Raw genomic sequence first — 27,664 nt, forward strand, 5'->3', positions numbered from 1 at the left:
TCTAATTGTTCTGCTAGATTTATTTTAAGCTGGCAGCACAGGGGACACGTCCTTTCTCAGAGGGTGTGTCCTGTCTACTGCAGTTTGTGGCAGCTGAAGGATGGAAGTGAGCATGTGCTTCCATCTGTGTGAGAAGGACAGAGAGCTTAGATAAACAGCAGGTGGCGCTATACAGATAGATTTCACTGAATAACCCAGTGGCTATGATAAATTACAGAAGTATTCAGAACCAGGGGCTGGTTTGGAAACTGTAGACTATTTTATGTGGAGCAACCCCTTTAACATGTTACGGTTCTTTAGTACAGATCACCTGTCATGGACGTTCCAGTGACAGGTGGCAGGAGTTCGGTGAGACTGGCAACACGTGGTTTGATCTGACATGTTTCCCGTTTGGATCAAATGATGTCTGTGTTGTTTCTGATGCTTACCACACCTTCTTTCCCCAGGTGTGGCTATTAGGGTCATTTAACCTTCTCTATTTATTGTTGCTTCTCCCACAATGCTGTTCGGATTATAGCTTCTCTTTGGACCTTTGGATAGATTGTGGTTGGATCTCGACTGAGTTTCTGATGCTTCCATTGCTCCTTCTAAGTTAAGTCTTTCCTTTCCCTTTTGTATTTTGTTTGGGTTCTGTGTGTTGCATTTCACTATTGTTTGTATTAGGCCTGAAGGAGACTCCTGTTCGTCCTTCCTTTTGGAGGAACAGCTAGTCTTGTCCCTGCCATTAGTACCAGGGTCCTATAGGGCTAGATAGTACTCGAGGTATTCCTGCGTATGAACTCACCTACCTTTGGGATCTGTTCATACTGGTAGTCAGTCAGGATTTTGGTTAGGGTTTCCACTACAAGGTGTCCATTTTCCTTCCCTAGTTCTCAGGCCTTATTCCCTGTTCCCCCCTTCCCTCCTATGCTCGGTGTGGTGTTTCCCTTCCACACCGAAGCCTGACATCACCATTCCTTTACTGCCCCAAATACAGACTGCAATGTTCCTTAATGCCTTGTGTCACCACTAGGGGCCCCCTAGTGGTGACACAAGGCATTAAGGAACATTGGGCCCCATTCACCATATTTTTGGTCCACATCCGATCTGCATTTTTTGCGGATAGGATGCGGACCCATTTATTAATGGGTCTGCAAAAAAATGCGGACAGGAGACTGTGTGGTGTGCGCATCTGTATGTCCGTTCTGTAGCCCTGCAAAAAAGATAGAACATGTCCAGTTCTTGTCCGTTTTGTGGACAAGGATAGGCATTGTTTGCGGATCCGCATTTTGTGGACCTCAAAATACATACGGTCATGTGAATGCACACTAAGGGCCATGCCTAAGGTGCTGGCCATGCCTCTATTGTGGCCCGCAAACAGTGGGTCCGCAATATACGGGCACCGGCGGCCATGTGCGCAAGATATCCACAATCCAGAAGATACGGAGCAGAGGCACGGAGTGGAAGGCCACGGAAGCACTATGGAGCGCTTCCGTGGAATTTAGGTTCGTGCCTCTAAACCGCAAAAAAATAGAACATGCTCAATTTTTTTTGCTGTGCAAACGGATCGCAGACCCATTCAAGTTGAGGCGCAGGCCATAATTTGCAGTCCCCAATGCCAGCAGGGGCGGCGCTTGTGCATGAGCACTAATGCTGTTATTTTCTCCGATTGATATGAATTGAAGCTGCAAACTGACTGCTCCTATTGGTGACAACAGGCATATCTACAAGCATCTAAAAGCAAAGAGGACCCAGACACTGCGTCTGTCATATTGAAATGTGTTCATAGAGTGAAAAAACTTACTCTGAGCCATATATAAAAAATGTAATCCAGCTGGACAATGCCTTTAACCAGAAATGATAAAAAGATATGGGGTCAGGTTTGTCTATATGATAAATGCAGCTGTGGTCCATAATCTGGCAGCAGATTACGTCCATCACCGAACACTACCTTCGTCCATTTTGTCTTCAGCTGATGAGTGCACATTGTAGAAAGTGTCAGACTCGGGAAGAATGTAGTAAATATCAAGAACACGGCAATACAATGGCTCCTGAGTCTGACACCGGCTCCAGATGGAGTTCTGTCATCAGCCAGGAAGGACGAGCTGCCAATCATCTCAGCGAGAATGCTAATACAGACCCCATAGACAGCTTAATAACTCTACTGCCGACTAATAGAAGTCCGCCTACGGCACGCTGCCGTCTGCTGTCATGTGCCTTTTAAAAGGAAGATATCTGTAACGCAGGCTTTTCTTAGATTCCTGATGAATTATGACTCAGGAAAAGGAGACAAATGAACTTTCATGTATTTAATAAAAATGTGTGGTAGTAGCAACTTATAGTACATGTTCTGTCCTGAATCCCCAGCTTAAAGGCTACGTACACCTTTGGGGGCAATTTTTTTAAAATATTGCATTGGACTTATTTTGAGCTAAAAATCATTTTTTCAATTGGTCTTTATTGAAAATATGGAGTCCTTTTCTCTGTATAGTTCTGAGATGCTGTAGTAGCAGCCTGTGGATTTTCTGTCTTTTCCGTCAGACCAGGAGCAGACAGACTCCTTATCTCTGCTCTCTCACTGTCACAAACCAGCGGGTGTGAACCCACTGTGCCACGTGTCCTACCTCCTCTAAGGGCATTGTCTAAGTGAACTGCTCGATTCTTCACAATACCCCTGATGGTGGGGATAGACTTTCTCGAGGGGAACACCAGGTCGCTACCTCTTGAGGATAGGTACACAAGGCAGCTGGTCCAGGCGGACCAGGAGGTACCTGAGAAAGGTACCAGAAGTACAGGCAAGTCAGGCAGGCAGAGTCGTTACCAGGAGCAACAGTGTAGGACCGAAGGATGAGGCAGAGGCGTAGTCAGACAGGCAAAAGGTCAGGGCAGGCGGCACAGGTGCAGGTCAGGCAATCCGGATCAGCAACAGGAGAGTCAAGGCAAACAGGCAGGGATCAGATGATTAACAGAATCCAGGAACACAGGTACGAGTCAGGAACACAGGAACACAAGTGGTTATCAGGAACCTAAGCAGAGCACAAGGACCTTTACACTGAGGCATCTGGGAAGGGTGCTGAGCCATTTATATATGTGCATGAGGGCTAGGATTGGTCAGCGAGGTCACATGAACTAAGCCATAAAACCCAGGAAGTGACACGCGTCGGCCCTTAAGGAAGTGCTGCAAAAAAAACAGCAGCAAGCATGCTGTGGCCAGGGCTGAGATGAAACTGTGGAGCGGATACTCAGAACCATAGCACCTACAGTACACAAACAGAGCCCAGAGCTGCAGCGGTGAATGGGAAGCTCTGGCCACAGATCACCGCTGAGCACGGCGCCCGGGACCGTGGTGGTAAGCAGGGGAACAGCGGAGCACAGCAGCCATTGTTACACTCACATTATAAACACTCATTATAGCTCAGTTCTTATCTTACTGATAAGAATGTTGCTTAAATAAGGCTACTTTCACACTTGCGTTGTTCTTTTCCGGCATAGAATTCCGTCACAGGGGCTCTATACCGGAAAAGAACTGATCAGTTTTATCCCCATGCATTCTGAATGGAGAGCAATCCGTTCAGTTTGCATCAGGATGTCTTCAGTTCAGTCGTTTTGACTGATCAGGCAAAAGAGAAAACCGCAGCATGCTACGGTTTTCTCTCCGGCGAAAAAAACTGAAGACTTGCCTGAACGCCGGATCCGGCATTTTTTCCCATAGGAATGAATTAGCGCCGGATCCGGCATTCAGAATACCGGAATGCCGGATCAGTTGTTCCGGCATGCGCATGCGCAGATCGGTAAAAATGAGAAAAAATGTACAAGACGGATCCGTCGGTCCGCATGACAAGCGGAGAGACGGATCCGTCCTTGCAATGCATTTGTGAGACGGATCCGCACCCGGATCCGTCTCACAAATGCTTTCAGTCAGCGGCAGATCGGCGGATCCGGCGGGCAGTTCCGACGACGGAACTGCCCGCCGGATCACACTGCCGCAAGTGTGAAAGTAGCCTAAGTGTTTATGTCCTCTTAGTAATTTAGGAGATAAGATTTATTAGATGACTGGCACAAAGTGAAAATACCAGTCACACAGTTAGATAAACAGTTAACCCTTTGTGACAGAACGGCTCAATATTTCTAATAAAGAATTGAAAATATGACTTTTAGCCAAAAATTAGTAAAATGCAATCATAAACAACAATTGCCTCCGAATGTGTACATAGCCTTTAAAGGCTCTGGGCACCTGCCAGATGTAGAGCCATAGCATGATGCGCATATATCCTAAATCAACAGGGAGCCCTTCTAAACTCTACCTGTGACATGGATGCGCCTAATCCTTATTTCAGAAGGTTAAAGGATAAGAACACCTTTAGAGCATTTTTTTATTATTGCATTCTGCTTATCTTGGGCTAAAAATATTTTTCTAATAGGTCTTTATTAAAAATTTTCAACAATTTTGTCTTCTACAACCTTCAGTTTCACGGCATCTGCAGACTGTTCCTGCTCCTTCTCAGTGAAACCCATCAGAGAGCTGCTCTTATGGTTCTGTCTGTAGTCCTTATCGTTCCTTTTCTAAAGCTAAAGTCTTATGAGACTGATAGGAATCTAGATGAAATGAGAGTTTATGAGCTGTTAGGGAACTAGAGATAAGGGCTACAGACGGAGCCGTGAAAACAGCTCTCTGTTGGATGCAGATGCAGTGAAACTGAAGTCTGTAGAAGACCAACTGTTGAAATTTTTTTATAGAGACCAACTGGAAAAAGAATGATTTTTATCCCCAGATAAGTAGAATGCAATAACAAACAAATGCTTCAAAGGTGTTCTGAAAGTAAGTGCATCCATGTTTACCCAGTAACAAGTAGTATTCTGCCACAGATGTACGTTAGAGAAGTCTCTGACTGGTTGTGAGTGGTAATCTCTGTACAAGAAATGGTAGATAGCTGAACTCACTAATATCCCTAGGTCGTGGTACCATTTATATGTGAAAATCCAGTGAGGAGGATACAATGGAAATGCTTTGGTAATTTATTGAGTTTACCTTGAGCAAAACACATAGAGGAAATTGGAGGATACTAGAGGACATTAGAGGTCAAAGCGAAATGCTCTCACCAGCTCTGAGTCTGCAGCAGGAAAGGAAGACACAGGAACAGGGCACAGAATGTGATGTCACAGAAAGGGAAGAGTAGAACAGAGAGCAAAGAAATTTACATAATACATTAGGAAACCTACAACAAGAATGACCACAGGGTGGCAGCATTACATAACATGGTAATAATATAATAACACAAATACAGACATTATCTAAATGGAAGGAATAAATGCTGGGACAGCACAAGCAGCGTTGGACTGGGATTTCTTGGGCCCACCAAAGGAAATTGTTCTCAAAAATATCATAAAAAATAAAATGAAAAATATCATTAAAAATATCTAATAGGGTTTTAATCAAAGAAATAGTCCGTCTATCTCCAAAGGCAGCTCAAATTTTTTTTTTTATCCTGGTCCTTTGGGGCCCACTATGGCATCAGAATCTGGACCCACTAGAGGATCCTCTGGTACTCTGTTGAGCCAGTCCAAAGCAAGAAGGGTTTAGGAGGACGCTCTCTTGATTTAGGATATGGGCACATCATGTTCTGGCTTTACATTTGGTATATGCACTGGGAAAGCCGAATGGGAACAGTGCTGCAGTACCCAATATCGGCCACTACACCCTATTTGGCGCTTGGTGCCTGTTTAGAGTGTTGAAGCTACTGAAGAACATCTGATCGGTAGGGATCCCCGCTGATCTGATATTGATAACCTGTCCGAAGGATAGGTCATCAGTACATCAGTCCTGGAGAACACCTTTGACTCTAAATATAATATACAGGGTGGGCCATTTATATGGATACACCTTAATAAAATGGGAATGGTTGGTGATAATAACTTCCTGTTTGTGGCACATTAGTATATGTGAGGGGGGGAAACTTTTCAAGATGGGTGGTGACCATGGTGGCCATTTTGAAGTCGGCCATTTTGAATCCAACTTTTGTTTTTTCAATAGGAAGAGGGTCATGTGACACATCAAACTTATTGGGAATTTCACACGAAAAACAATGGTGTGCTTGGTTTTAACGTAACTTTATTCTTTCATGAGTTATTTACAAGTTTCTCTTTGTTTACAGCCATTGACATGTCGCCGAGGTTAACACGTGAGGAGCGGATAGAAATTGTGTTGATGTCTGGTGAACGCAGTAACCGGGTCATTGCAGCAGATTTCAATGCAAGACACCCTACGAGACCACCCATCTCCCATGCTACAGTTAGCAAACTGCTTGCTAAGTTTCGTGAAACTGGTTCAGTGTTGGATTTGCCAAAATGTGGACGCATGAAATCTGTCTCTAATGAAGAAACATCAGTGGCTGTCCTAGCTTCATTCAGCAAGAGCCCACAGCGTAGCACTCGCCGCATGTCACTGGAGAGTGGCATTAGTCGAACATCCCTTCGGCGGATATTAGCTACTCACAAATGGCACCCTTACAAACTCCAGCTACTGCAGCATCTCAACGAGGATGACCCAGATCGGCGCACTGAATTTGCAGAATGGTCAAAACAAAAATTGGAACAGGACCCTCAGTTTACGCAGAAGATTTTGTTCAGTGATGAGGCAAACTTTTATGTGAATGGTGAAGTTAACAAACAAAACCACCGCTATTGGTCTGACACTAACCCACATTGGATAGATCCCTCCAAGACTGTTGGACCAAAAAAATTGATGGTATGGTGTGGTATATGGGGTACAAAGATAGTGGGGCCATTCTTCATCAATGGAAACCTCAAGGCCACTGGATATGCGAAATTGCTACATGATGATGTGTTTCCCTCTTTATGCACTGAAGCTGGCACGTTCCCTGAGTTTTTCCAGCAAGATGGTGCACCACCACATTATGGGTGTCAGGTCCGAGCATTCCTAGATGAACAGTTTCCTGGAAAGTGGATTGGTCGTCGAATGGCCCCCAAGGTCTCCCGATCTGACCCCCTTAGACTTTTATCTTTGGGGTCATCTGAAGGCAATTGTCTATGCTGTGAAGATACGAGATGTGCAGCACCTGAAACTACGGATACTGGAAGCCTGTGCTTGCATTTCTCCTGCGGTGTTGCTATCAGTGTGTGAAGAGTGGGAGAAGAGGGTTGCATTGACAATCCAACACAATGGGCAGCACATTGAACACATTTTATAAGTGGTCGGAAACTTGTAAATAACTCATGAAAGAATAAAGTTACGTTAAAACCAAGCACACCATTGTTTTCTTGTGAAATTCCCAATAAGTTTGATGTGTCACATGACCTTCTTCCTATTGAAAAAATGTCTGACTTCAAAATGGCCGCCATGGTCACCACCCATCTTGAAAAGTTTCCCCCCTCACATATACTAATGTGCCACAAACAGGAAGCTAATATCACCAACCATTCCCATTTTATTAAGGTGTATCCATATAAATGGCAGACTGGAAATTTAAAGGGAACCTGTCACCTCCCAAAACCATCCTAAACCGCCAGCAGTACCTGCGTGTAGTCAGCAGCGTGTTTCTGATGATAAATGAAAAGGTAGTGGGTGAGCACTCAGGCACTTGGACTTAATAAAATTTAATTAAATCAATTTATTGATACATGTACTGGTCATAAAATGTATTAAGATAAATATAAAACATAACATAAAATGTAATCACCAATGGGAATCAATATGCTGGATTTCCACACTTGATATAAAGTGTTTGCAATGTCCAAGCAGTGTGGACTGACACAGCAGGTGGCTGAGCACAAATGTGGTAGGTGCTCACCAATAGAAATCAATATGCTGGATTTCCACACTTGACATAGAATGTTTGCAATGTCCAAGCAGTGTGGACTGACACAGCAGGTGGCTGAGCACAAATCCACTAACCGAGTGTCAATTCCAAAGTGTCAATTCTCAGGTAAGATTATCAATCCTTATCCCATATATCAAATACATCAGGCACAGATGAATAGCCAAGGTATGATTAGGATGATAATACTTGTTTCCTCCGCAAGGTTTTCGGTGCAGTAGGTTTTATCACAAGCTTAATAGCTATAGGTATTAGTCATACCTTCCAATGAGAGTCAATACTTTGGGGAAGGATGGGTCTTACCTTCCTTCCTATCCACACGAGTAGCAGGTGGTGCAGGTTAGTGCCGGCGTCACGCTTCAAACTGTTCGCGCTGGTTATCCCGAACTAACGCGGGAGTTGGAGCGGGACTTGGTTTGTCCGTACGTGATGATCCTCCGGCTGGAACAAAGAAGTTACCTCTTCGGTCTGTGTTTGTTTGTTCCTGTAGAATTGACTGCGGCTGCAGTTGCAAGTAGCGTGGCCACGCTAATGATCACGGAGGTACTGCTCACAGGTGTCCGGCCCAGACGCGTTTCGGGAATTAGCCTTCCCTTCCTCAGTGGTGCCTTGACACCTGTATGCCTCCACCTTTTATATCCCAAATGACACACCAAAATTGTGGATTCCTGGATTTCCGTTTTGGAATGCGTTTTCCAGTTTCTCTGCATGCGGTATTCATGCGGTTTTGTTGGACATATATGCGTTTTTTATGCTATATGATTCTGCTCTTATATGTGGACTTAAAATAAGAAAGCATTTTGTTATATCTAGTTATTTAACAAAGATATGGCATCTTTAACAATTATTTCATTAACAATAATGCTATAATAACCATGTCAGTTCAGTTAGTCATCTCTTGTTCTGACCGTCCCAAAGATGAACATATATAGTAAACTGTGAATAATTTCAATATAAATACATAAAATACATAAAATACATAAAATACATAAAATTCATAAAATATTTAAAATAAAATGAACCATGAGTATGTCATATTGGATATATCCAACAGAACATAATTGAATATTTAATGGGGATCTAGTATGGACCCCAGAGACATGATCGACCATCATATTGAAATATTGTCCTATTTGTATCATCATCAATTCCACTAGTCAAGGCTGATTACAATGACAGATGAAATGCGAAATAGAAGTGCAACAAGAAACATATTGATTGAATGTCATATAGATTGGATGTATGGGGGCTGGGGGCCCCAGACCGAGTCCACGACGCAGTGTCGGTAAACGACCCAACTGCGGCGTGTGAGTCGGATATGGGGCACCCAGCCTACAAGAATCCAAAAATCTCGAGATCTGCATTTAAGCCGGCTGGTAGCATTGATCCGAACTCATAAATACGTCTTGATTCCATCCTAGACATCTGTTTGATGTAGTTCCCGCCACGCCAGTGTATGTCCACCTTCTCCAGTGCCGTGAAAACCAGACTGGACGGATTCTTATTGTGAACATCTCTGTAATGTCTTGAGAGACAATGTTTCTCATATCCCTTACGGATATTGGAGATGTGTTTGGCCAGTCTGGTTTTCAGGGGGCGTTTAGTGCGTCCTATGTACTGTCTTTTACAAGGGCACTGGATCAGGTAGACAACACCAGTGGTATTGCAGGTCAGACATTCCTTTATCTCCCATTTATACCTATTTTGAGTGGAGGCAATTGTTAATATTTTCCCTGGTATCGGGGAGATCTTACAGGCCATGCACCTACCACATTTAAAAAAACCTTTTAATTTCATCCAGGTATCCATGGTTGTATTGGCCTGTTTCGTTGGTTTTTTAATTGATGGGGCTATTTTAAGTCCCAGGTTAGGGGCTTTAGTAAATGTTACAAGAGGCCCAGTGGGCATTAAATGGCCAATCACCCGATCATTCAAAATATGATGCCAATGGGCTTTGATGATTTTCTGCAATCTCTTATAATTATTACTGAAGGGAAGTATCATTCTAGTGTTGATCATACCTCCTTCTTGTCCATTTTTACTTGCTAATTTTTTCTCCTGGAACCAAGTTTGTCTATCTTTATTTCTTGTTTTCTCTAATGCTTCGTCTAGGATTTTCTCTGGGTATTGTCTATTTAAAAATTGATTCTTCATTTTAGCAGCTTCCATCTCAAAATCACCTTCTTGTGTACAATTTCTTTTAATTCTACCAAACTGGCCAAAAGGGATATTAATCAGCCAGTTTGGCAGATGGCAGCTGGAGAACTGAATGAAACTGTTTTTAGATGTCGGTTTTGTAAATGTACTACATATATATTTATTGCCTTCTTTCCTGATTTTTAGATCCAGGAATTCAACTATTTCCATAATATTAGAGGTAAACTTTAGATTCATTAAGTTAGTATTTATCTCATTAAGAAATATTTCCAATGTCTCTCTACTGCCTTTCCAGACAAAAATAATATCGTCTATGAATCTACGCCATAGGGCCAGATCCACCCCGAGTTTGGGTTTAATGGTGGTTTCTTCCCATTCTGCCAAAAATAAATTTGCGTAACTCGGGGCGAATCTGGTCCCCATGGCGGTTCCACATTTCTGTAAGTAAAACTGGCCCTCAAAATAAAAATAGTTGTGGGCTAAAATATACCCAATACCCTCTATAATGAACTCCCTGTGTTTCTCGTTTATTGTTCCGTCTCTATTTATTTGTTCTCGAATAGCTGACATCCCTTGTTGGTGGTCAATTATGGTATATAGAGATTGTATATCGAGTGTTCCCATAATCCACTCTGGTTCTACTGTCAATTCTTCTAATGTTTGTATGATATGGGTGGTATCTTTGATATATGAACTGGTTTTTTTCACAATCGGTTGGAGCTGTACGTCAATATATTTTGATAAATTTGAAGTTATAGAACCTATACCTGAGACTATCGGTCTACCAGGTGGTCTCAGCATGCATTTATGGACCTTGGGGAGACAGTAGAAAACTGGTAGTTTCTTCTGTGTCCCCAAGATAAAATCATGTTCTTGACTTGAAATGACAGCTGAATCCAATCCCCTCTTACATAGCGTCCTGAGTTCCCCATCAAAATGCTCCAACGGGTCATTTTTCAACATCTCATATGTCTGCACATCTCTAAGTTGTCGCAGACATTCATCATTGTAATCAGCCGTATTCATTATCACTGTTCCACCCCCCTTGTCTGCGGGGCGTATAGTAATATTTTCATTTTTCTGTAATTGTTTTATGGAGTGGCATTCATGTCTAGTTAGGTTTCCCTGTCCCAGACCTTTTGTATTCAGTTTGCGTATGTCCACTTCCACATTCCTCTGAAAAGTGGACATTTCCGCACTAATTTCATTTCTGGGAAACATTGTTGATCTATTTTTGAGAATAGTTTTAGTCGATGAATTCTTGGGGTCAGTTATCCCTATAGGATTTTTTAGGAAATGTTTTTTTAAACAGAGATTCCGTATAAATTTTTGGATCCCTATACCGCATGCAGAGAAACTGGAAAACGCATTCCAAAACGGAAATCCAGGAATCCACAATTTTGGTGTGTCATTTGGGATATAAAAGGTGGAGGCATACAGGTGTCAAGGCACCACTGAGGAAGGGAAGGCTAATTCCCGAAACGCGTCTGGACCGGACACCTGTGAGCAGCACCTCCGTGATCATTAGCGTGGCCACGCTACTTGCAACTGCAGCCGCAGTCAATTCTACAGGAACAAACAAACACAGACCGAAGAGGTAACTTCTTTGTTCCAGCCGGAGGATCATCACGTACGGACAAACCAAGTCCCGCTCCAACTCCCGCGTTAGTTCGGGATAACCAGCGCGAACAGTTTGAAGCGTGACGCCGGCACTAACCTGCACCACCTGCTACTCGTGTGGATAGGAAGGAAGGTAAGACCCATCCTTCCCCAAAGGATTGACTCTCATTGGAAGGTATGAATAATACCTATAGCTATTAAGCTTGTGATAAAACCTACTGCACCGAAAACCTTGCGGAGGAAACAAGTATTATCATCCTAATCATACCTTGGCTATTCATCTGTGCCTGATGTATTTGATATATGGGATAAGGATTGATAATCTTACCTGAGAATTGACACTTTGGAATTGACACTCGGTTAGTGGATTTGTGCTCAGCCACCTGCTGTGTCAGTCCACACTGCTTGGACATTGCAAACACTTTATATCAAGTGTGGAAATCCAGCATATTGATTCCCATTGGTGATTACATTTAATGTTATGTTTTATATTTATCTTAATAGATTTTATGACCAGTACATGTATCAATAAATTGATTTAATTAAATTTTATTAAGTCCAAGTGCCTGAGTGCTCACCCACTACCTTTTCATTTATTAGCTATTTGACCAGAGGGTGGGTGTCCCTCTAATTTGGGTTTGCAGCACCTGATTCCATAATCCGCTTGAAGTGAGCCACCATATTGCACTAGTGTTTCTGATGATGCCTTTCTTCCTGAAGGCAGATGCAGCAAAAGTACTGAAAACGTTGTTTTATCCCCTGCCCGGCGCGCTTGTCCACACATGCTTGAAGTCAAGGAGGCAGCTCTGCCTTTTTACCCGTTACTCCTAGCCCAGCCTCTTCCTTTGCCCGCCCTCCTATTCCCTTGTATCATCGCTAGGTCCGGCCGAGATCCCGCGCACTGCTTCGCCAGGCCGGGGCATGCACGCTGCAACTCCATTTTGGGTACGGCATCAATTCAACTAGTGCGCATGCGCCAGCCAGATCTCGGCCGGACCTAGCGATGATACAAGGGAATAGGAGGGCGGCCAAAGGAAAAGGCTGGGGGAGGAGTCACGGTTAAAAAGGCAGAGCAGCCTGGGCACCTACATACTGAACGCCGCCCCCCCCCCCCCCCCCCCCCCCCCTCCGGGCACTTGCGAGTGCTCATTTGCATATGAAATAAACGTCGTTTTTCCTGCCTCTGGATGTCTAAAGAAAATAACAAAGGGACCATTAGAATCCTGTCTAGGTGTGCTACAGCGCCATGTAATCTCTCACCATTGCGCCTGTGCGATCCAATAGCTCCTGAGGGCAACAGCATTAAGAAGACGTCACTGGGCTCGGCGCATGCCCAGTGACACTTTTGAGGCTGTTGCCCTCAGGAGCAGTTGGATCGCACATGCCCAGGCAGTAGGCGGTACTGCGCCTGCGCGAGATTTCAGACGGACGAATTGAAGATTCCAGGTGCGTGGCTTGAATGAATTAGCTGACGTAGCAGAGGGGGCGGCCGGCGCCGTTAAACTAGGCTGTGGGACGATACGGCATAACGAGGAGGCGTGCTGGGGCTCTAAACTAAGGCGGGCTGGGCACTACAGGGGGGCGTTACTGGGCTCAGAGGGTGATGAATAGCGCCACTCTGGGCACCTTCAGGGTTCATGTGCATAATGCAAAAATCGCTTTTTTAGCAAAATGAAACCATTAAGAGAAGAAAGAAAACCACTGCAGGAGATAAGGTCGTTTATTAAACATGGCAATGGTGACAGCTTAATATGGTCAAACCAGGTGACAGATTCCCTTTAATTTAGGAATGTCCCTCTCACTGCCACTAGATGGCAGCACATGCCTAGAGTTCAACGTTTTTCCTGTGAAACAAGTCGCTATTGTCTTTTTCGTGCTCATTCCGCCCGTTGCTGGACCTGCTGCTTCCTCTCGTCACCACTTTGTGTTTTGTAGCTGGAGCTCGGTAGATCTGATGCAGTACAATGCACTAGTAATCAAATATAACGCTGATTTTGTAGGGGTTAATAGAGTCACAATAATTATCCCCAGTACTAATTCAAATAGCGGTGCCGACTGAGCGCACATATGTCACATCAATGGAACGAGTGTATGAACGTGCAGTCTGTGATGGAAGTTGCTGAGAGGAGAACCGACATCTCTACAGACCTTTTCAGGATGCCCTAAGGCATGGATGCTCAACCCGCGGCCCTCCAGCTGTTGTAAAACTCCCACCATGCCCTGCTGTAGGCTGTCCGGGAAAGCTGGGAGTTGTAGTTTTGCAACAGCTGGAGGGCCGCAGGTTGGGAATCCCTGCCCTAAGGTGTGAGAAAGCAAATACTATGACGGTAATTTATAGTAGGCGTATTTCAGGTGCGCATGGCCTGCGACTTTTCCCCGCTTACGCCAGGTCAGCACGCCCGTCTCATTTACTATTTTCTACACCTGTTTTAGGTGAAGAAAATGGTCTAAATGTAAGACAGCTCGGAGTCGGAAGCTGTCTTACATTTAGAACTGTTGGAGGATGCGCCGAAGTTATGAAGAGACCAGCGCCAAGGGCTAGCGATAGGGCTTTATTAAGACTGGCATCTAAAACGCTGGTCTTAATAAATGTGCCCCTATATGTAGCAGCACTCTGCTCCACGCAGCCGCAGGAAACACAGATTATTCTGAATTGCATTACTTACTAATTAGAAGCTTATTGTGCACATTTTTTTAATTAAAATAGAGATGGGCCCATCTATCAGCAACAAGGGGGCTTCCAACACATGGGACCTACCTTGTCAGACTTGCCTCTCCTGGCATACCTCCCAACTTCGTAAATGAATAAAAGAGGGACACATTGTGCGTCACGCTTTGCAAATTTTTTCCGCACTAGGCCACGCTTTTAATTCCGCCCCCGAAACATAACTTTTCACCTAATCCCACCCAGTCCCCTTAATGCCCCCACATAGTAATTATTCCCCCTTCATGCCACCACACAGTATTTATGCCCACATTGTGTCTTCACAGAATTATGCCCAGCTGTGCCCCCAGTAGTATGCCCATATTGTGCCCCAATAATATGCCCAGCTGTGTCCCCAGTAATATGCCCCCAGTAGTATGCCCACATTGTGCCCCTAGCAATATACCCAGCTGTGCCCCTAGTAATATGCCCATATTGTGTCCCAGTGATATGCCCAGCTGTGCCCCCAGTAATATGCCCCCAGTAGTATGCCCACATTGTGCCCCTAGCAATATACCCAGCTGTGCCCCTAGTAATATGCCCATATTGTGTCCCAGTGATATGCCCAGCTGTGCCTCCAGTAATATGCCCACATTGTGCCCCCCAGTAATATGCCCACATTGTGCCCCCAGTCGTCAGAGACCTGCCAGCCATGACGCCCACTACGCGTGCGAGCGGGCACCATGTTTGCCCATCGCCATACATGTATGGCGCTGGTAGCAAAGTGGTTAAGTCACACACTTATTATAAGCACAAACTGGAAATCAAACGCGCGAACGCTCACAATCTCGCATTGTTTGTCTGCTTCTATAGGTGCTGCTACCAAACAACTTCACACCAGACTGCTTTTTTTTCCTCTGGATTCAAAATGATCATTGATTAGGCTCCATTCACACGTCCGCAATTCTGTTCTGCATTTTGCGGAACGGAATTGCGGACCCATTCATTTCTATGGGGCCACACTATGTGTTGCCCGGATCCGGAAATGCGGACCCGCACTTCCGGGTCCGCCATTCCGTTCCCGAAAAAAAATAGAACATGTCCTATTCTTGTCTGCGATTGCGGACAAGATTAAGCATTTCCTATTAGGCCTCTTTCACACGGGCGTCATGTTTTTTGCCCGGATAAGATGCCGATTTTTATCTTAACGCTCATGTACACAGAGCCATTGAAATGAATGGGTCAGGATTCAGTGCGGGTGCGATGCGTTTTTCACCGATGGTTGCTAAGAGATGTTGTTTTCAGACGAGCATGACGGATTAGGTCCGGATGCGTTCAGGGTGCGTTCAGTGAAACTCGCACTATTTTGCAAGCAAGTTCAGTCAGTTTTGTCTGCGATTGCGTTCAGTTGTTCAGTTTTTTCCGCGCGGGTGCAATGCGTTTTGATACGTTTTTCACGCACGTGATAAAAAACAGACGGTTTACAAACAACATCTCCTAGCAACCATCAGTGAAAAACGCATTGCATCCGCACTTGCTTGCGGATGCAATGCGTTTTTCACGCAGCCCCATTCACTTCTATGGGGCCAGGGCTGTGTGAAAAACGCAGAATATAGAACATGCTGCGATTTTCACGCAACGCAGAACTGATGCGTGAAAAACAACGCTCATGTACACAGACCCATTGAAATGAATGGGTCAGGATTCAGTGCGGGTGCTATGCGTTCACCTCACGCATTGCACCCGCGCGGAAAACTCGCTCGTGTGAAAGGGGCCTAAGAAAGGAGATCCCAAAGTGCCCCAGGCCATGAGTGGCTGTGTGCAAGTGACCACTACTCCATTCACACAAACGTATTCAGTATGAGAAGTACGCTCCCTACAGAAAAGGTATTACCCATCCTGAATGCTGCTCCTATGACACAGATCCACAGCGTTATAAATTATTTACAATGTTGTGTGTTCCTTCCCGACTTCAGCTGAAATGAGTTGTACTCACATAATGCCGTCAGTACAGTTCAGTACAGTTGAGGTCGGTCAGGAACACACAGCATCATAATGCTGTGGATCTGTGTCACACGAGCAACTTGTTCAGGTCAGGAAATGCCTTTGACGTATGCAGCGTATTTTTCGCAGAGAATACGTTTCTGTGAAATTAGCCTTGTATGAAAGCCCTGAGTACAGCCCTCCCAGCAGCACCATAGCGCCGGATTCTCATCACACGCGGCAGAGATGACTAAACAACCTTCCTCTACACACAGTAAGTGTCCCACAGGTGCGTGCGCCCTGCGCTTCCCAATCCCTCACCTGTTGGCTCCAGTGACGGACCAGGTCCCGGCGCTCCTCTGTTCCCACCTGCACAAGCCTGCAGAGCGCGCTGATATAATGACGTCACGTAAGCGCGCAGATCCAAACGTGCTGCCACTGGGTCCTGCCTCCTTAAAGTGACAATGCCTGAGCGGACACGCCGTCACCCTGTAACAACAAAAAAGGAGGACTTCTGGTCGTCCGTCCTTGCGCCGGACGGAGGACCAGGAGTCTAAAAGCCGGACTGTCTGGCCTAAAACCAGATGTGTGGCCACCCTAACTGTGCCCCCCAGTAATATGCCCACACTGTGCCCCCAGTAATATGCCCACATTGTGCCCTTCACAGAAAGTTAGAAAAAATAAATGCAGTACGCAGCCCTGCAGGGTGGGCGAATGTGAGGTCACAGGGGTAGGTAACAAACCGAGGGTTGCTCTTGGTACTCACAGTTTTTATATACCCTGGGCAGGTGTACAGCAGTGATGGAGAGGCTGGCACATGGATCCTCTGGGGCACTCTCTGTGTATAGGGACCAGGCCAGGTGGTAGGTGAGGTGCCCTGGGTGTTGTAGGTTTAGTGTGCCTGTGGCAAGATCCCTTATAGTTTGTGACGCCAGTGCCGGTAACGGTGGCACACCGATTTGTTGTAGGAATAATTGAGGTACACAAAGTTGCAGTGAACCAGAAATTATTTTTACTGAACAGTCCAACTATATACAGTCTTCAGTTAGTTCCATATGTATAATGTTGAATACAGGCAGGCTTCATACAAATGGGAGGCAAAGTCTTTGCAAGATACTCAGAGGGAATAACACTTACAGATCAGGCTGTACTTTCCTCAGATCCTGTCTGGCTTTCACCAAGGCCCGGATGCCCTATTGCTGGCTTTATCCTTGGGTAGGGAAACCTTGCTGTAAATATCCTTCTGCCCTTCAGCTTCCTATTTGGCTGGATAAAAGTGGCTCTGCACTGTACTTTTAAAGGTGCTATATATCTTCAGGAGGTAGCTTCTTCTCCTGGTGGCAAGCTAGGAGCCTGGGCTATCTAGCTGCATGTCAGAAACTGCTCTTCAGCTACCCTCTGGCTAAAGTGCACACTGGCTTCTGACCACACACCCTCTCTCTGGACTATATATACTAGGGGGTTCCCTAGCTCCCTCTACTGCCTAGGAGGAGGAACTACACCCCTAACAGGCCTGGTACACAGGAGATAATATGACAACATACATTAAAATGCAATATAAAATACCATGACCATGTTCCACAAGAGGTGGAGAACAACGTGACCCAATTGACCCTTGAATAGTGCCCACCCTTATGTAGTGGGACACTACATACCCCGTTGCTTTGAGGTTGCCCGTCCTCGGCGCAACATAGGGAGCCCGCCCAGCTGGAAACTGTGACCTGAAAGACAGAAATGCAAAGCAGGCATATACAACAATCACTACATTTGCAATGAAAATATCAGGCAGCTCCGCTGGCAAAGGAACAAGTGCGGTGAAAAGGGGCGTCGTTCTCTTCACAGGATAGAACAGGGAACAGGGGCGCTGACCTGGTACAGCATATCAGGGATAACCAGGATAGTCCATAGTAATAAAATACAATAGTCCTATAAAACAGCATCTCAGAGGCCCACATGCGTTGGGGTCATCTCTGGGCACAGTTCTTGAATTAAGATTGCACATAAAAGTCACAGCACAGAACTCTACATCTCAGGGATACTTTCCCCTGGCAAGTCCTGGTAGATAAAAAGTAGTGCTGTAATGTCCCTATTCAACCTGAAAAGGGGGTTCAAAAGGGTGAAGGTGCAAAGCAGAAAAAGCAGGCACAACTTGGATTGGCACTTAAGGCAGGCAGGATGCCCTGATAAACAGTATGGCAGCAGAGCAATTGGAATTCTCAGTGGCCTTTCAACCACCACTGGGCCGTGGGAGAACTGGCAGCAGCTCATTGTGCCAAAACATAGGACTCCTGTCCTGAAACTGTTAAACTCACTGTAAGGGTCCCTCAGCAATTATGGCCTAGCAGGCCTACTCACAGGAAGGTGTCCAGTTCATACTGATCGTCAGACATGGTGCATCCTGGTTCCGCTCTGAGTTATGGCCTGGAACAGGAATCCACATTTGGCTGGGCCCACAAAATGGTATTAGCAGGCAACTGTAGAACAAATGGGCCTGTCAATTGCACAGGCTCTGCAAGCCTGGGGGTTACCGATGCAGGAGGCTCCATGGGCCTGGGTGTCACCGGCTTTATGCGACGGACCCGACTCCTGGTATAGAATTTTTTTTCGGGCACAGTGATGGTGGTCGCCGAGCTGGTGGCGACGGGATCTTTTACTGCAGGCCCGGGGACATCAGAGTTTTTGGACGAATCACTATTGTCCGTGGTATTGGTGCCACTCTGGACGCAGCCATTTGAAGGATCCCCTCTCCTGGTAAGTATTGCGAGCAGGTTCCGCCAGACTTTCTGGCTCGCATTCCGGACTGGTGGACTCCTCAGGTTCTTCCCAATCCTCTGGTCCCGGCTTGGGACGGGTTATTGCCGTGGCATATGGACCCCTCAGGCCCTCGGCGGGGGTAAATTCTACTTCTTCTCCTTCGCGGAGGTTATGCAAATGTTCGGCCTGGTACACAGGAGATAATATGACAACATACATTAAAATGCAATATAAAATACCATGACCATGTTCCAAAAGAGGTGGAGAACAACATGACCCAATTGACCATTGAGTAGTGCCCACCCTTACATAGTGGGACACTACATAAACACCACATACTTACCTTCTTCCTAGCAGCAGCAGCAGTAGGACATCGGCTGCTCTAGTCTGTGAAGGAGGCGGAGCCGAGGCTGACTGCCGGCCTGCCCCGCCCCCCGCACAGACCAGAGGTGTGGGGAGCCGGCAGGGGGGAGGAATGATGAAGCAGGGAGCATCATCGTGTAAGACCGTGAACTGGGGAGGGACCCCCAGGATACAGCGAAGTCACAGACAAACTTTACTAAACAGTAGAATTAAACACAATCTCAAATGTAGTGAAAATATCCTGAAGTTACATACGCTTGGCTTGAAAACCGAGATCGCTGTGCTGCACAGCACGGCACCCAAAGATGTCCGACAGACACCACTTGCAATGCTTTACCTATTGCGAGCACAACTATCACTGCCTCGCTTTACCTATTATTACCCTACAGAACGGGAATAACTGTGTGGGATGCAAGATACAAGCGACCCGCGGTGCAGCACAAGAGCTCACAATCTTAAAGGTATATACTATAATTTTCCCTTCCCTTGTTCCCTAGACGCTGGAGTAGCTGAAGTTGTTCCCAAACGACACTGTTGCATGTGTCCTTAATACTCCCAGCCTAGACGCTGGAGTAGCTTTGTAACACAGTCCTTGTAGCACAACACTTATGACACGATCCCTGCAACCTGCTGCACACTGAATCCCTATCTGACTTAATGCAGGCATGGATCACAGTCTCTCGCATGTCCAGGCTCCCACAATTTACTGCGGTGCGTGCACGATCTGGCTTACCGATGACCCAGATATGGTCTTTATCCGATGGTGACTTAAACCAAATTAAAAGTCCTTCCATCCACCATGAGGCCCTGCAGAGTCTGTAGCCACGTTCCCCGGCTCTTCCAGCCTTTCGGGAACCGATCCTCTCTCACCTGGACGACATCTGGTTCGCTTACAGTCATCAGTCACTTCCAACACTGACCCTGGCCACTCCAAGTCCCACTGACACAAGGATGGCACTCGATGCTGTCTCCCAGCCTCTGTCCAAACATGTCTGCTCAGCTCACATTTCCTGCTTCTTCACAGCAGCAGTACCAGCATGAGTCATCAGCTCCACCTCTTATGCATATTCAATCACTTAGCAAAACTTAACTGTGTGAAGAAACAGTGGCCTGTAGTGGTTAAAGAGCATAATGACAACTCTAACAAGTAAAAAAAATCCACATCAACAGAATTAGAAACCGTATTTAAGCAATGGTGGCCGTTTTTCCCTCTTAAAATCGAAACTGTCTCTGCTTCCTATGGAGGCAGAGACAGCTGCCAGAAAGCGGGACATACCTCCCCGATACTGGGACAGCCACTGCAATTCGGGACTTTCCCACCGGATCCCGGACGGTTGGGAGGCATGTCCTGGGCCTAGGCCTACCAATACAGTATAGCAGTATCATTGTTGTTCAATGAAGCCAGCATTATAGCAGATATAGTCATGTACATAGTAGATATTGTGGTGAAGTGCATGATAGAGGTGTGTTGAGGGTGTGTATTGTAACACCCCAGAGTTGTGTTACGACACTCTTCTACCCCACTACTATTTCCTAAGAGCCTTAAACTTGTCATCTGATATGATTTTACATTATGTCTTCACAAATGTGCATAATCCATGTTAAATGTAAATTAATGTTGCAATTTCCATGTTCACCAGCAGGTGGCAGCAATGCGTTGGTAAGGAGTTAGTTTCAGTTTAGTACATCTAAGCTGGAATAGTTCATTCCAGCTTAGCTCCCCCTCTGTGAGCAGAGTGGGCTGTGCCCACATCCTGCAGTTTGGGTGGAGAAGGATGTTAGAGCCTGTGTGCCAGCCACCTCTGTTGGGGAAGGCTGTGTGATAGAGTTCAGGAGTCCCTGATATAGGAAACCAAGCCAGGATCTTGTCTCGGCTGAGACATTGATCAAATCCCCAGCCTGAGCCCTGCAGCCTTAGCTGGATGAAACAGCAGACAACCTCCAGTTCCAGGAAGAAAGCATACCCTGAGAAGATAACTGTGAGTAAAGTCCAGAGACCCAGGAGAAGTCATATTCCTTCTCAGCTAGTCAGTCCCCATACAGCAGAAGATAGAAAGTGCAGATGCCAAATTCCTGCCACATTATAAAGCTAACAAAGCAGACGTCCTTTCCTGCAAGCTCAAGGTTGATAGAGCAGAAGATAAATTCCTTCCAACCATTGCTGAAAGCCTGCTGGGACCTAAGACTAAAGCTGTACCTTGCTTGAATGAAAGTTACCCTCAGTAAAGACGAGTTTGAACTTTATCAAAGGTCTGGATCTCAATTTCTGCTGCAAAATCCCTCTATTACTCCTATCACTACACTCATTTTATTGCAAGTAAGCCAGGAGTCCAGCCGTATCCAGGTTGGAGACACCGTTGACACAATTACCACTACCATACAGAGACATTACACCACTCTGGCATTCCTAAACTGGGACGTGCGTTATAACACCCTGTGATTGTACCCTGCGCACGCTGCAATTGGCATCACGAACAAAATACAGAATATTAAACAACCCATATCCTGACCCACTGCATAAGTGGCGTCAGCGTTCCCGTTCCTGGTCACTGCAGTATCTCACCCAGGTTTTCAGTTTAGCTGGTTTAGGAAGGCATAATTGCTGGAGATAATTTTCTTTAAAGTTGTATGGGCTGGATTTCTTTGGACTGGGAGACAGGTTGGTAGTGGGAGTCCCTCAGTCCGCACCCCTAGTCCGCTACAGGTATTCCCTTTAGCTGAGAAGATCACAGGTGAGGCCAACTTTAATAAATGAGGGATAAACAACCCCCTTATGTGCCAGTAGTCCCCCTTATGTGCCAGTAGCCCCCCTTATGTGCCAATAGCCCCTTATGTGCCAGTAGCCCCCCTTATCATGTGCCAGTAGTCCCCCTTATGTGCCAGTAGCCCCCCTTATGTGCCAGTAGCCCCCTTATCATGTGCCAGCCCAGTAGTCCCCCCTTATCATGTGCCAGCCCAGTTGTCCCCCCTTATCATGTGCCAGCCCAGTTGTCCCCCCTTATCATGTGCCAGTATTGTACCTATATAAGAAAAAAAACACTTATACTTACCTCCAGCGATGCGATGCAGGCCTCTTCCGGCCTGTGTCCCTTGCTATACGGCTCAGGCGGCGCAATGATGTCATCGCGCCGCCTGCACCGGCCTCTTATAGGCTGCCAGCACTAGGCCGGCAGCCTATCAGAGGAACGGGAGGGGACACACCTCTCCCTCCCCTGCCGCAGCATAGACATCTGTATAGCCGTCCTGAGGACGGCGATACAGATGACTATGGAGATGAGCACTTCCACAATGGAAGCGCTCATCTCCTGCTGCTGTGCCCTGCCGCCGGCCGCCCCCATTTGTCACCAGGGCCGCGGCCTTGCGGCACCCAGGCCTGCCGGCCTAGCGGGAAATTTCCCGGTATCCCGGCCCTGGTAGCCCATTTCTCTTGTCGTCATTCAGACAGTCGGGTATCGATTCGAATACAATGGTTAATAAAAGCATCCAAACCCAAAGGGGCCTCTGCCCGAGCAAGTTCATCTTTTAATGCGCTGCATAGTCCTTTCCTAAAAAAAGACATTTTCGCTGCGTCGTTCCAATCGGTGTCGACAGCCCACCTCTTGAACTCCATTGCATACTCTGTGACAGGGCGTCTGCCCTGGCGCAATGCTAGTAATGCTGCTTCAGCTGTAGCACCTCGATTGGGGTCATCAAACATTTGACTCATGGCATCTATAAAGTCTCAATCAATGGACTAGCCCAGGCAATGGCTTTATGTGTCAACAGCCTAATAATACATAATACTTTAGATCTGAATACTTTAGATTTGAATTTGCATCAAAATATAGCCTACATTGATTAAGGAACCCCCGGAACTTATCGCGGTCTCTGCCAAATCTGAATGGTGGTAACTTAGGGGTCATTGCAGGCACTATAGCGGGTGGTACAGAAAGTTGATTCTCCAAGTGGACTATCCGGTCGGATAATGTCTGCACTGTACCACGTAGCTCATGAATCGTTTGTCCATAAATTTGGATGTTGTGGGAAGTCTGTCCTTCAAATGCGTCATATTTATTTTAAAGTCTGCATCTCGGTGCGCATATTAGCCATAGCAGTCTGCAGTTGTTTAATGCGAACCTCTGAACTCCCAGTCCCGGCGGATTCCATTTTTTGCTTGAGTATTCTGTCACGATACTAGTGGAATACTGCTGGAATCCAATGGCAGGGACAAGGCCTGTACACAGGAAACACTGGAGTATTGATTAGGAGGTGGCAGGACTGAAGAATGTAGCAGAGCCGAGGTCAGACGAGCAATGGGTCAGGGCAGGTGGCACAGGAACGTAGTCAAACAATCCGGGTCGGCAACAAGAGGTAGCAGGATCTTCACAAAGTAGCAGGGTAAACCGCAAGTAGGAGGAACAAACCAGAGAGCTAGTTCCAAGCAAGAGGACTGCACGAGCAGAAGCTAAACACAATACTCTAGCAATTAGTAACAGGCTTGAGAGGTTTAACCCCTTAGTGACCAAGCCAAATTTTGGAAATCTGACGTGTCATTTTAGCTTAGAATAACTTTGTAACGGTTTTGCACATCAAAGTAATTCTGACATTGTTTTCTCATCACATATTGTGATTTACTTATTGTGATAAAATATGCGTATCTTTATTAACCACCTCAGCCCCCAGTGCTTAAACACCCTGAAAGACCAGGCCACTTTTTACACTTCTGACCTACACTACTTTCACCGTTTATTGCTCGGTCATGCAACTTACCACCCAAATGAATTTTACCTCCTTTTCTTCTCACTAATAGAGCTTCCATTTGGTGGTATTTCATTGCTGCTGACATTTTTACTTTTTTTGTTATTAATCGAAATTTAACGATTTTTTTGCAAAAAAATGACATTTTTCACTTTCAGTTGTAAAATTTTGCAAAAAAACGAGATCCATATAGAAATTTTGCTCTAAATTTATAGTTCTACATGTCTTTGATAAAAAAAAAATGTTTGGGTAAAAAAAAAATGGTTTGGGTAAAAGTTATAGCGTTTACAAACTATGGTACAAAAATGTGAATTTCCGCTTTTTGAAGCAGCTCTGACATTCTGAGCACCTGTCATGTTTCCTGAGGTTCTACAATGCCCAGACAGTACAAACACCCCACAAATGACCCCATTTCGGAAAGTACACACCCTAAGGTATTCGCTGATGGGCATAGTGAGTTCATAGAACTTTTTATTTTTTGTCACAAGTTAGCGGAAAATGATGGTTTTTTTTTTTTTTGGTTTTTTTCTTACAAAGTCTCATATTCCACTAACTTGTGACAAAAAATAAAAAGTTCTATGAACTCACTATGCCCATCAGCGAATACCTTGGGGTGTCTTATTTCCAAAATGGGGTCACTTATGGGGTAGTTATACTGCCCTGGAATTCTAGGGGCCCAAATGTGTGGTAAGGAGTTTGAAATCAAATTCTGTAAAAAATGACCTGTGAAATCCGAAAGGTGCTCTTTGGAATATGGGCCCCTTTGCCCACCTAGGCTGCAAAAAAGTGTCCCACATCTGGTATCTCCGTACTCAGGAGAAGGTGGGGAATGTGTTTTGGGGTGTCATTTTTATATACCCATGCTGGGTGAGAGAAATATCTTGGCAAAAGACAACTTTTCCCATTTTTTTATACAAAGTTGTCATTTGACCAAGATATTTATCTCACCCAGCATGGGTATATGTAAAATGACACCCCAAAACACATTCCTCAACTTCTCCTGAATACAGAGATACCAGATGTGTGACACTTTTTTGCAGCCTAGGTGGGCAAAGGGGCCCATATTCCAAAGAGCACCTTTCGGATTTCACTGGTCATTTTTTACTGAATTTGATTTCAAACTCCTTACCACACATTTGGGCCCCTAGAATACCAGGGCAGTATAACTACCCCACAAGTGACCCCATTTTGGAAAGAAGACACCCCAAGGTATTCCGTGAGGGGCATGGCGATTTCCTAGAATTTTTTTTTTTTTGTCACAAGTTAGTGGAAAATGATGATTTTTTTTTTTTTTTTTTCATACAAAGTCTCATATTCCACAAACTTGTGACAAAAAATAAAAACTTCCATGAACTCACTATGCCCATCAGCGAATACCTTGGGGTCTCTTCTTTCCAAAATGGGGTCACTTGTGGGGTAGTTATACTGCCCTGGCATTCTAGGGGCCCAAATGTGTGGTAAGGAGTTTGAAATCAAATTCTGTAAAAAATGACCTGTGAAATCCGAAAGGTGCTCTTTGGAATGTGGGCCCCTTTGCCCACCTAGGCTGCAAAAAAGTGTCACACATCTGGTATCCCCGTACTCAGGAGAAGTTGAGGAATGTGTTTTGGGGTGTCTTTTTACATATACCCATGCTGGGTGAGATAAATATCTTGGTCAAATGCCAACTTTGTATAAAAAAATGGGAAAAGTTGTCTTTTGCCAAGATATTTCTCTCACCCAGCATGGGTATATATAAAATGACACCGCAAAACACATTCCCCACCTTCTCCTGAGTACGGAGATACCAGATGTGTGACACTTTTTTGCAGCCTAGGTGGGCAAAGGGGCCCATATTCCAAAGAGCACCTTTCGGATTTCACAGGTCATTTTTTACAGAATTTGATTTCAAACTCCTTACCACACATTTGGGCCCCTAGAATGCCAGGGCAGTATAACTACCACACAAGTGACCCCATTTTGGAAAGAAGAGACCCCAAGGTATTCGCTGATGGGCATAGTGAGTTCATGGAAGTTTTTTTTTTTTCACAAGTTAGTGGAATAGGAGACTTTGTATGAAAAAAAAAAAAAAAAAAAAATAATCATTTTCCACTAACTTGTGACAAAAAATAAAAAATTCTAGGAACTTGCCATGCCCCTCACGGAATACCTTGGGGTGTCTTCTTTCCAAAATAGGGTCACTTGTGGGGTAGTTATACTGCCCTGGCATTTTCCAGGGGCCCTAATGTCTGGTGAGTAGGTAAATGACCTGTGAAATCCGAAAGGTGCTCTTTGGAATGTGGGCCCCTTTGCCCACCTAGGCTGCAAAAAAGTGTCACACATCTGGTATCTCCGTACTCAGGAGAAGGTGGGGAATGTGTTTTGGGGTGTCATTTTAAATATACCCATGCTGGGTGAGAGAAATATCTTGGCAAAAGACAACTTTTCCCATTTTTTTTATACAAAGTTGGCATTTGACCAAGATATTTATCTCACCCAGCATGGGTATATGTAAAATGACACCCCAAAACATATTCCCCAACTTCTGCTGAATACGGAGATACCACATGTGTGACACTTTTTTGCAGCCTAGGTGGGCAAAGGTGCCCAAATTCCTTTTAGGAGGGCATTTTTAGACATTTGGATACCAGACTTCTTCTCACGCTTTGGGGCCCCTAAAATGCCAGGGCAGTATAAATACCCCACATGTGACCCCATTTTGGAAAGAAGACACCCCAAGGTATTCAATGAGGGGCATGGCGAGTTCATTGAAAAAAAAAAATTTTGCCACAAGTTAGCGGAAATTGATTTTTTGGATTTTGTTCTCACAAAGTCTCCCTTTCCGCTAACTTGGGACAAAAATTTCAATCTTTCATGGACTCAATATGCCCCTCAGCGAATACCTTGGGGTGTCTTCTTTCCAAAATGGTGTTATTTGTGGGGTGTTTGTACTGCCCTGGCATTTGAGGGTCTCCGCAATCATTACATGTATGCCCAGCATTAGGAGTTTCTGCTATTCTCCTTATATTGAGCATACGGGTAATGAGATTTTTTTTTTCCGTTCAGCCTCTGGGCTGAAAGAAAAAAATGAACGGCACAGATTTCTTCATTCGCATCGATCAATGTGGATGAAAAAATCTCTGCCAAAAAAAGAAAAAGGTGGGGAAAGGCGTCTGCCAGGACATAGGAGCTCCGCCCAACATCCATACCCACTTCAGCTCGTATGCCCTGGCAAACCAGATTTCTCCATTCACATCAATCAATGTGGATGAATAAATCATTGCCGGGATTTTTTTTTTTATATATACAAAGTGTTTGCCAAAGTATATGAACACCGCCACCTCCTCAGCTCATATGCCTCGGCAAACATATCTTTTACTGCAGAGGAGAAATCTCGTCTTGCAGCGCCCCATACACCGACTTTTGTGTAATCTGACAGCAGCGCAATGCTTCTGTCAGAATGCACATCAGTGCTGCAGCTGGTCGATCGGTTGGTCCACCTGGAAGGTAAAAAAAACAAAACAAAAAAGAAAAAACCAGGCCGCAAAGCAATAACTTTATTAACTTTAGAACAGAACATATTAACTTTTTTAAACTTTTTTAACTTTTTTAC

The sequence above is a fragment of the Bufo bufo genome, chromosome 2 (assembly GCF_905171765.1).
Source record: "Bufo bufo chromosome 2, aBufBuf1.1, whole genome shotgun sequence".
Classification (NCBI taxonomy): domain Eukaryota; kingdom Metazoa; phylum Chordata; class Amphibia; order Anura; family Bufonidae; genus Bufo; species Bufo bufo.